This window comes from Lepidochelys olivacea (assembly GCF_965140295.1).
Source record: "Lepidochelys olivacea isolate rLepOli2 genome assembly, chromosome: 1".
Taxonomy (NCBI): domain Eukaryota; kingdom Metazoa; phylum Chordata; order Testudines; family Cheloniidae; genus Lepidochelys; species Lepidochelys olivacea.
In genome coordinates, this window is record NC_140411.1 from 14,192,782 (window position 1) to 14,204,552 (window position 11,771).

At 49.0% G+C, this 11,771-nt stretch overlaps 1 protein-coding gene across 2 annotated transcripts in view; it reads right to left on the reverse strand.

The window, feature by feature from the left end:
• Positions 1 to 11,234, reverse strand: part of P2RY6 (pyrimidinergic receptor P2Y6) — an 89,717-nt gene extending 78,483 nt beyond the window's left edge. Inside the window, exon 1 of one of the 2 annotated variants that reach the window (XM_084617977.1) lies at positions 11,149 to 11,234. The gene's annotated coding sequence lies outside the window, so the exon portion shown is untranslated. Of the gene's footprint in view, positions 1 to 10,820; positions 10,897 to 11,148 lie in introns of those variants that run through there. The other variant, XM_084617976.1, reaches the window with a different exon arrangement.
• Between the last annotated feature and the right edge of the window lie 537 nt (positions 11,235 to 11,771).

Genomic DNA, 11,771 nt, shown 5'->3' on the forward strand with positions numbered 1-11,771 from the left:
TGGGCCAAAGTGCTCCATCTATAAAGCGGGCCTCATTGATGTGTGTATTAAGGTAGTGCCCAGAGACCACACTCAGGGATCTGGGCCCTATTGTTGCTCTCCTCTGGACTCTCAAAAGACAGACCCTACCCCAAAGAGTTTACAATCTAAGTATAATAAGATGAGACAACCGGTGGATACAGACAGGTGGGGTGAATCCAAGGTAACAGCACGATGATTATGATACATTTGTACCACGCTCATCATATCATTTCAATATTTCTTCAATGACTCGGATAATGGAATGGAGAATATGCGTATGAAATTTGCGACACACGCAGAGAGAGGGGCTGCAAGCACTCAGGAGGACAGGATTAGAATTCAAAATGACTTTGACAAATTGAAGAATTCGCCTGAAATCAACAAGATGAAATTCAATAAAGATAAATGCAAATAAAAGATAAATGCAGCTGGGGGTTACAGTGGATCACAAATTGAATATGAGACAATGTGATGCAGTTGTGTATATGGCTAATATTTTCGGGCATATTAACAGGAATGTCATATGTAAGACGTGGAAGGTAATTGTTCCTTCTACTCGGCACTGGTGAGGACTCGGCACTGGTGAGGACTCGGCTGAAATAATGTGTCCAGCTCTGGGTGCCCTACTTTAGGAAAGATGTGGGTAAATTGGAGAAAGTCTAGAGAAAAGCAACAAAAATGATAAAAGGTTTAGAAAACCTGACCTATGAAGAGAGGTTAAAAAAAAAAAAAACTTGGCATGTTTAGCCTTGAGAAAGTAGACTGAGGGGGACCTGCAAACAGTCCTCAAATCTGTTAAGGGCTGTTATAAAGAGGTTGGTGATGAATTGTTCTCCGTGTGCACCGAAGTTAGGACAAGAAGTACATGTCTTCATCTGTAGCAAGGGTGATTTAGGTTGGATGTTAGGAAAATCTTTCTAACTAAAAGGGTGATTTTAAGTTCTGCAATAGGCTTCCAAGGGAGGCTGTCAGATCCCCATCACTGGAGGTTTTAAAGAACAGGTTAGACAAACACCTGTCTGGGATGGTCTATTTGTCCTGGCTCAGCACAGGGAGCTGGACTTGGTGACCTCTCGAGGTCCCTTCCAGCCCTAGGAGTCTATGATCAGCATGATAAGCAGCAGTCACACCATGCCAGCTCTGCAATCAGTTTGGAGTGGTCTGCAAGCATCACAGCACAGGCGAGTTTGGGGGACAGATTTCGCTTTCCCAAGAGCTCCTCTTTGGTCACCCTTCCTTTTTCTTTTCCCTTTGTCCCTATTTCCTTTACTGTTCACGGCTTGGTAGAAATGGAATAACCACAAAAGATCGACTTTTCAACACCCAAAGGGGAATGTTTATTTTATGTGGGAACCAATTGCTCCTTTATCGCCATTAAGAAGCCCCTTTAATCTCAAAAGATCTTTACAAACATCAGCCGAGTAATCCAGCTTCATAATACCACATCTCAGGGAGGAGAGCATCACTGTGCCTGTTTGACACATGGTGGAATGGACTCTGGAAGTCAATGAAGTTCCCAAAGGTTCTGATTCTCCACATCTCCCATTAGCTTCAGTGGGAGCTGGGAGCAATCAGCACCTCTGGAAAACCAGGCGACATATGATTTGCTCCAAGCAACACATTTCAAAAAGGGCTCAGAGACCAATTGTGATGGGCTGGGTGTGGGTGGGAAACCACATTTTTATCAACATTTTTCAAGGGGGCAAACCTAGGATTTCCGAATCAGCTCTACCCATTGGCCAAACTCCCCCACAGATAGCAGCTAGCTAAGGTACTTACAGGGTCTCCATTATCATAGTATCTGAGCTCCTCACACTTGTCAGTGTATTTATTCTCACAACACCCCTGTGTGGTAGGGCAGCACTATTGTCCCCAGAGTACAGATGGGGAACTGAGGCACAGAGAGACCTAGAGTAGGTCTATGCTGCAGTCACACACCCATGGGTGGCCCATGCCAGCTGACTCGGGCTAAGGACCTGTTGAACTGTGGTGTAGATGTTCGGGCTCAGAGAGACCCTCCCACCTTGCAAGGTCCTAGAGCCCAGGCTCCAGCCGGAGTCCTACGCTGCAATTAAACAGCCCCTTAGCTCATGCTGCACGAGCCTGAGTCAGCTGGCACAGGCCAGCCACGGATGCCTAACTGCAGAGTAGACAGACCCTAAGTGACTTGCCCAACGTCACATAAGAAGTCTGCGGCAGAGTAGGGGACTCAACTAATTTCTCCCCAATCCTAGGCTAGCACCTCAGCCGCTGGACCGGCCTTCCTTTCTAGGGCCTACTGAGCCTGGAAGGGAGGCTTATGTTTCTCTCAACCCCGCTTTGCTCCAGCCTGTTTGCACGGGCTGTGTGCCGGGGCTGAGATTCGGCTGTATATGCGGAAGCTATGATGGCAAATGGTTCCAGGCCCCCAGACTGGGGTTGGATTGTGGCAGAATCAGGAAACTGACGCAGGGATAGAAACCAGAGGAAGTCTCCTTTGTTTATCTTTTCTAGCTGTGCAGAAATTGCCCCTCAAACGTTACTGAGCCACTCTTCCCAGCAACGCGTTGCCTTGTGCTCGCCACGACCATCGCTTTACCACTATGTACTGAACAGTCAGACCCTGGAGAGACAACGAGGGGGAGGGAATATCTTTGATGGGACCAACTTTTGTGGGTGAAAGAGACCAGCTTTCACACTACCTCGACCCACAGAAATTGGCTCCACGAAAGATATTATCTCACCCACCTTGTCTCACTCAGAACACAGCTACGACAACACTGTCAGACCCTGGGCAGCCCGTCTCCCTTTGCTGACAGAGGGATGCATGAAGAGGGAATGCAGGTTCTCTCATTGCAGTGGCTGCCTTCTTTGTGCATCTGACAGCACTTACGCCTGTGGTAAGCAAACCCTTTAATACAGATGCATCCAATTGCCTTTCCCAGAAGCTCCCACCAGTACTCGGGGGAAGGGGTGTGATTTCTGTGGTGTATGGACACTTGTCCAACAGGAACTGTTCCAAGATCTGCCTATTCAGCTCACATAGGACACAGAACAGCTGTCAGATGGTAACTTCTTGCAGTCACTATCTTCCTGATCCTGCAGAAGCATCTGCAACCATGGACCCTCACTGCCAAGAACAGTCCCATTGGCTCTGCAAAATTGAGGGCTTGGCCTGGACTGAAACTGTTGATTTAAATGGGGAGGAGATTCCTAACCTGTTGCCATTCCCCAGAGCAATCCCATCCCTCAGCTTCTGCTGTCTTGATTACATGGGAACTGTGCCATTAAACCAGTCAAACCGGCTGAATGTCTATGATACAGGAGATGCAGAAAAACAACCCAGAGAGAGAGACACACACATGCACAAAGTATTGGAAATTCCCCATCCATTCTGAGAAGCGAGCTCAGGTTGGTTCTCAAAAAGTGGTTTCAATTTTACAATTCTACAGAGCACACCCTTCACTTACGCTGACGGCAGCAGAATCCCACCAAGGGTGCAAGTTTAGCTGGGCAAGTAGGTGACCTGCAAACGGGGATATGGTTCTTTGGAGTTTGTGGCCATTTTTTTGTTGCATAAAGATCGTCTGTAGAGTAGAGCTGTCTCCCCTCCCCTCCAAAAAAAAAATCTGTTTGTTTTTTGTTTTGTTTTTAAATATTAGAACTTCAGGTCTTGCCTTCCCTGGTTTTTTTCCTGGATACCTCTATGGATGACTAGAGAACTAGGAGTTTATGATAAGTACTAAGGAAGTGAAAACCGAGCAACTGAGAAGGGAAGGAATACTTTAGTCAGCCTGTTTAAATGCCTTTGTTACTTTGCTTAACCTCCATTTCTACTCCAACGCTTGGCCCCATAAGGAGAGCATGTCTCTGTTAAAAATTCAACCACTTGCTTTGCTGCTACAGCTAAGGCCTGAGAAAGGTCCCCATACAGTTCTCCACGCTCCCACGGAGACCTCCAGTGGATACGGGGAAGACAAAACTCAATATTCCTGATATTTATAAGGAAAAGAAAATGATATAAAAAAGCCAAGCAGAAAAGGAAGGATGGTCCAGTGGGGAAGGTACTGGGCTAGGACTGCAAGACCTCGGTTCAATTCCCTGCTCTACCCCGACGTCCTAAGTGACTCAGGCAAGTCACAATCTCTCTGGGCCTCAGGTCCCCACCTGGATATGGAGATCACAGCACTTTTGTCTCTCATAGGGGTGTTGCCAGGTTAAACACATTAAAAGATTGTGAGGTGCTCCAACACTACAGTAATGGGTGGCCACTCGAGTACCTTAGACAGAAAAATAAGCTTCTTCTATTAATAAAGTCAAGACTTCCTTGTGTAATCAAAAGAAGCAGAAAAGAAGAATCCAACTTTATTTTCCTTTCCTGGTCACCTTTAAATAAAGGTTGACAAAACCCTACAACACTCAGGTTAGTTGAAATTGCCAACAAACTGCATCTAACTGTATTTGGATGGCATTGTAATGCAGGTGTTCAGGTCAGACCCACTGGAGTGAACTATACACACAGTCTTGCACATTACTATTTTCTAGAATTCATCCACCCCCTTAGACTTGGTATTAGATTACAAAAATTAAGAATTATATTGCCCTCCCTCAGCCTCCACCCTCAACCCAGCTGTACAAATCGGATTTTACTGGAAAACAGATTGTGATGCACCTAAATTTGGCATTTCCAGTAAAATACAACCTCTAAAAAGTTTGTATTGTTCTTCAAATGTGGGAGAACATACATTTCCTTGCTGGTTTAGCTGACAATAGCCAGCCACTATTTATAAAACTCCTCTAGCACTAAGGGCGCCTAAATCCAGTTTAGTTTCTTTGTTTAGACTGTACTGGATGAATAATTACATCGAGAGACAGTATTTCTGAGTGGACAGAGCACTCAGCCGTCACTCAGGAGACCTGGGTTCTATTCCTGACGCTGCTGCTGACCTGCTGGGTGAGCTTGGTTAAATCGCTTGCCGAAGCTCCTTCACTGCAGGTTTTCAAAAGGAGGCTGGATAGCTGCTTGTCTTGCATGGTCTAGACACAACAAATCCTGCATCTTCGCAGGGGGTTAGACTAGATGAAAACCTTCTAATCCTATGGTTCTATGTGTCTATCGCTCTGTGCCTCAGTTTCCCCATTGCTAAAATGATAGTGACCTTCTTTTTAAAGAGCTTTGAGAGCTACCGATGCATCATGCTATGTAGGAGCTAGATATTGTTATTAGATAACCCTGGACTTGGACAATAGGAAGTTAATAAGAGGATCCCCCTTTCCCTTTTGTATTCTCCCTGTAGTCATTAAGTATCCATCCTTTGTTGTCTGTGGCTCAAGCCATCCCATCTCCTCCCCTCCCTAGTAAGTAATTCCAGGAATTAATGCATGTAAATTTGCAGTGAGTTCCTGGGAGGATAGAGGTCAAGGGCTCAACCAATGAAGTGGATACTCTGCGGTCAGAATGCATCTCTGGACATCTGTGAGACGTCAAGCTGCCGGGAGTGGCTCACACTCAGTCTGCCCTGATGCTGGTGCTCCTGTTAAGAAGCAGGGCACAGACCCCAAACTGGTTGTGAATTCCAAACTTAGATTTCACCAACCAAGTATCAAGTGTGAACTCCTCAAGGACTACAACAGCCTGAACATGGAGTCACAGACAGTCCTTTTGGGTACTCCAGTACACCTTGTCACCCAGGTAAGCTTGCCTTTGTGATAGATGGTCCCTTACACCAAAAATCACAATAATATTCAGGTTACTTCCAGTCACTTACCCCTGGTCACTTACACCTTAGATCCTACACCAAAGACAAGGCTGGTAGCCAATCCAATTATAAACTAACTGAAGATTAACTAAGAACAAGAAATGAGTGGTTTACAAGGTTAAAGCAGGTAAACAGACACACGCAAAAGAGTTCAGTATTAAGTTCCAAAAGGTAGCTATATGTCCCCTAAGGCTAACCCGCGCTAAGCAGCTGGGGATCCCTTCCTTATGCTTAGAAATCTTGCCCTCTCAAAGTCCAAGCAGCATAGAGATAGTTTCTTCTTGTCAGGGATTTTTATTCCTTTCCCCCAGAGATCACACTGATGGGACGAGTCCTCGTGCACATCTCCTCTTCATGGGGAGAGCAATTAACAAAATCTTTTGTTCTTTGTTTCACCACAGCTCGTTGGGTTTCAATGGGCCTTCTTGGTGGGCAAGACCTAACACCTTCTGTAGCAAGCCAGCATTTTACATTCATTAATGCTTCTTTCCTGTTTGGTGAATTACACAGTTACAGAGGTTTACAATGCAAACACTCAATGTAACCTTACAATACTGGATACAGATGTTATGAGATTAATACATGGAGCAACTTACAAGCATTTCATAGAGTCTAAACACTAGACACATTCTCATAAACTTAACGTCTGTTTTAACAACACTAACAGAAGGTCTGATGCAGAGAGACCATCTCCCAGCTTGGCCCCCACCACTCCCAACAGGCCCCATTCAGCAGGGCAATTTTCCAAAACACTGGGGACTGATGGAGAATGGCGCGGTTTGTACAGGGTGAGGGGAGTCGAAGAAGAGAAGGCCTGTCACCCCCCGCCCTCCCCGGCACAAAGAAACAAGGTGGGAAATGACAGGACTCTAAGACTTTACTTGGCTTGTGCATTCACTTGTCTAGGTATCTCAGGGCTTGATCCTGCAAGATGCTGTGCAGTGACAACACTTGTTAACTTTCAGGCCCAATCCTGAGCTCACAGAAGCCAATGGCAAACACCCATTGACTTCAGTAGTGCAGGACCAGCCACTTTAGAGGGAGCTGAAGGCACTTCGCACCAGAAAGTGCTCTGGACTTTGCGGGACTAGGCCCTAAACTACTGTCTAGCTGCAGGATTGCTAGATTTTTAAAGTCAACAGACAGTGTAAAAGCTTGTGCACCCACAATCACTGATCAGGTTGGGATTCGTACATGTGTATCACTGGAGCACCCATGGACCCATCATCAACCAGGTCAGGGGCCAACCGTGCTCAGTGCTGTACAAACTTTATCTTAAAGGGAGCAGGACTCAAGTCATCCCAGTGAAGCAGCCCCACTGCCCTGCATCCACTGACCAGGAAAGACCCAAGACAAGTTCACTAGAGCCTGCAAGCTCCTGTGCATGGCAGACTCTTGCACTTGCATAGAGCCACTGACTTCAGTGAGCTTGCAGGATCAGGGCCTCGGTTTGGTTTTCAAGTTGATCTACCCCTTGGCATTCCACCATGCCAGGCCCTGGAAAACCAGCCGTGTTCATTTCGAAACAGGACTTTCCCACTAGCCAGAAGCACTGACCAGATTCCATTCATATGCCATCCAGCAGACAGGGCACTGGACTGGAACAAAAGAGCCCTAGGTTCTATTCCTGCCTCTGCCACTAGCCTGCGGGCTGACCTAGGACAAGTCATTTCATCTTCCTGTGCCTCAGTTTCTCCATTTGTATAATGGGGATAATGATACTGAGCTCCTTTGTGAAGTGCCATATAGGAGCTAGGTATTATTACATTAATATTTCCAAGTATAGGTCTAAACAGCAGAACAAATTTATACAATTGACAGTCATCCTCTGGATCTTACTGACTTCTATGAATACCACTGTTGTCTAGCTTGCAGAGTCACCCTAGGCGGCTAACATCTGCAGCATCTAATTCTTTCCATACATCTCTACATAATTATAGCTGGTTTCTTACAGTATCAGCACCCAGTTCTGCACTTCTCACTTAGACAAAACTCAAAGCTTCTGCCTGTCTAAGGAGCACAGGATCAGGCCCTTAGCTTCCCTCTGCCTTTACCGATTAACAAGAAATAACAGTTGGCCAGCGCACTGCGTTTTATTATTCAATTCCTAACTGTAAAGGTAGCTAAGCAATGGAACGAATTATCTAGGGAGGTTGTGGAATCTTTGTCGCGGGAGGTTTTTAAGAGCAGGTTAGACAAACACCTGTCAGTGATGGTCTAGATAATACTTAGTCCTGCCGCAGGAGGGGACTGGACTAGATGACCTATTTTTGTGATGCATTCCCTGGGAAATGCAGTCACTTGAAGTATGATCCCTGCATTTTGGCAGGTTTCAGAGTAGCAGCCGTAATTGGTTAGTCTCTAAGATCCCTTCATTGTTTATACTCAGAGGAGCAAATATTGGTCCCCACCCCAGCAGATACTGTGGCCATGGAGCGCCCTGACCTAGTGTGCTCCTAAAGAGCATGTGCGTAGTCTTCTTCTACACACGTTGCCCTCCTCCCCGGCACCCCCTCACAGCGGCCCTGAAAATTGGCCCTCGCCTCAATTTCCCATTTGAGTCCCCAGTAACTGCGTGGAAGCAAGTTCTCAAGTCCATCAACATTACTGTTAACCAAACACAATGCAGCCGTCCCTCAGAATGGGCCATATCACCCCACTGCAAGTCGTCCCTGAAATCATGGCTTCGGTCTCACCTCCTGATGTCCTCCGCCAGACCTGGATTCGTTATTAGTCCTCCTTCTAGCAGGAGCGGCTGAACCACCCTAAACGTGGGGGACCACAGGCGCCCAAAACTGTGACCCCGTTTCCCCACCCCCACACTGCCCCTTCCCCCCAAGACTCTGCCTTCCACTCGCTCCTCTCTGCCCCCTCTCCCCTGTCGCTCGCCCTTACAGCTGGTAAAAAGTGGTGGGCCCATGGCCCCCTGTCCTGTCCTGTCCCAGCGCCTCGGCTCGAGGACGTAACCCTACTCTTCCCAAGGGGACAGCCACCGCCTCTCTGCTGGGAGTATCCTCCCTTCACTGTTCCTGGGGGTCCAGCTCTCCAGCAAGGAGACAGCAGCAGGTAACTTCCCACCCATCATCTGCTCCCCCTCCCTTCAGTCCCCTCAGGCCCTTGGCTACAGCTCTCTGGCTTAGAGCCAGCTGGCATCTCCCTCTGCTTCTGTTGCGGATGCTGCTGCTTTCAGCCCTCTCCAGCCCTGGCTCTCCGGCCTGGGGACAGCAGCCAGCAAACCCCTCTTGCTCCTCTCCTGCATTCCCCCTGGACCCCCCTTCCCTCTGTAGCAGCTCTCCTGCCTGCGACATCGCTAACATTCTGGTCTCCTTCTCACCAGGTCCCTTATAGACCCCCAGGTTCTGCCCCGCCCTCTTAATTGGCCCAAACGGAGTACCTGGACCGAACAGGAGCTCTGAGCCCAGTTTCATGGAACAGGCCAGCCCCCTTGTTACAGGGGTGCTGGGACGTTGTGCCTTGGCTCCAGATCCCCTACAGACCACTCCACACCTCTCTCCAGCCTGCAGGAAGCTAGCACCTGGATCCATGACTGCTGGGCAGATTTTCAAAGGAGCTCAGCACCCAGCTGCTCCCATCTGCCTCATGCTATTCAGTCCTGCCTACATCAGGGAAGGGGTATGCAGAAGTCATCGTGGACTACTGCAGCCAAGGTGCCTGTGGGGTATGGAGTGGGCTTCCTTCCCCTCCCCCCGCCATGCCAACAGAGGTCCCAATGCACAGCCCAGTTCCTCAGTCTGAGCTCTGCATAGAGCCCTGCGCGGATTTGCAGGGCTCTTAGCTCTGCAGCTAGAACTGCGACCATTATATTTAAGCCCCATTTGCAATAATTAAATTAACGGCAATAACTTCATGTTTTCCAGCATGTTTTACAAGACACTGACAAGTTCCCCTAAGGACACAGATGCTTGTCAAGCCAACTTAACTTCTCTGGACAAGTCCCCAGCAGTGAATTGCCTCTAGCAAAGAAGACTCCATCCTGATAGCAATGCAACACTGATCCAAACAACTTGAGTGCCTGCCAAAATCTGACCAGGCCATCACACACACAAAGGGTGTCAACAAATTCACTATCGGTTTGAGAAAGCAAGAGAGTGTTAAATCACGGAAAGAGCCAGTCAGTAAAATCCATTTCAAAGAGACTGTCAGAAAAGATATTCTGATAGGAAAATGCTTCCAACTTACTAGACAGATTCCGGCAACATCTTAAGTGCAGATATTGAAAATTAACGGATTATTAATTAATATTTTAAAAGCACTTTGAAAAGTGCTAGGTAAGAGGCAAGCATTATTAACAAACACTCATGTAAGTGATCTTACTGCACGAAACTGATCAGGATCCTGAAGATCTTGTAAATATTTGTTCCAATTCGTGGAATGGGTCAATCAGGGGCATAAAACACCAGGGGGGGAAGAGAGCTACTTTAGCTAAAGGAATGGTTGGCACAAGAAAAAATGGGTATGAACCTGGCCATGAGTAAATTTAGAGGAGAAATTAGAAGATGAGATGAGAAATTCTAACCATCCGAGGAATGAGTACCTGCAACAGGTGCCTAGTAGGAGCAGTGGGGGCAAACAACCAAACTGATTTTAAAATGGAACTTGATAATTTATGAACGAGATTACATGACGGAGTTGTCTGCGATGGCCAACACTGGACTCGTGACCCAGGAGGTCACTTTCAGCCCTACGCTCTTGCAAACAGCAACACTAAACATCTACCTTCAGAAAAACTCCCCCATCGGATGGGCAAAGAGGAAAGCAAACCCGGCCAACTGCATTAGAGAAAAAGTGGGGAAAACCAATAACATCCTGATGCGTATGAACCACAAATGAAGGTTAGCTGAACAAAACGTGACTTAGAAATTGTTCCTTTTCCTTATCGCTGATATTGTTTGAATGTGAGTAACACAAACCAACACAAAACACTCTTACCTCCACCAACCCCTTCAAGCTCAGGACAGAGGCAAATTGTATTACCAGGAGCCCTGATCCCGCAAAAGCTTATGTGGTTATCATTGTGTATTATTTGTATGACCACAATACCTAGGGCAGGTGTCCACCAGGACCCCTCTGGGCTAGGTGCTGTCTTCTAAGCATACGCAACTGCGCGAAGCCAGAACACAGGGACAGGCGCCCATGCGGTAACTTTCAGCGTGCGAGGGGCGCGACTCAGCGGCTGAAAGCGAAGCCCGTGTCTCAAGCTTTGCAGGACGTGAGGCTGGAGCTTTAACGCTGCGATCTCCCCCGGCTGGGCCATGTCAGCCCCGCTCAGAGCGCCTGGAGCGGCCCCGGGGAGCCCGCCCACCCCAGCAAGCCCCCCGGAAAGAGCAGCTCCCCGGGGAGAGGCGGAGACAGGGGCTGGGTCACTCACCGGCTGCTCCGTCCTCTGGCTCGGGGGGCCCCGCCTGCGGAGGGGAAGCCGGGGCCGGCGCTGGGGCGAGGGGCTGGGAAGGGCCGGGGACCCCGCGCTGGGGCGCGGATCGCTCTGGCCGGCCGCTCCGCGCGGCGCCCGCCCGGCTCTCAGCGCCAGCCGCCGCCTCCGCTCGCCTGCCCCGGCCCCGCGGCCCCGACCCCACCCCCTTGGGGCGCTGCCAGGCGGCTCCTTCCCTCGCACACCCGCGCCCACCGGTCCCTGCCTGGCGGGGTCCCGCTACGAGGGGAGCCGCAAAGGAGGAGAGGACGTGGCAATGCACCTGCAAAGCAGCTGGGGTTTGGGGGGGCACGGGGTAGGTCTGGCAATGCACCTGCAACGCAGCTGGGGTTGGGGGGGCAGGGGGTAGGTCTGGCAATGCACCTGCAACGCAGCTGGGGTTTGGGGGGGGCAGGGGGTAGGTCTGGCAATGCACCTGCAACGCAGCTGGGGTTTGGGGGGTAGGTCTGGCAATGCACCTGCAAAGCAGCTGGGGTTTGGGGGGGGGCAGGGGGTAGGTCTGGCAATGCACCTGCAAAGCAGCTGGGGTTTGGGGGGGGGCAGGGGGTAGGTCTGGCAATGCA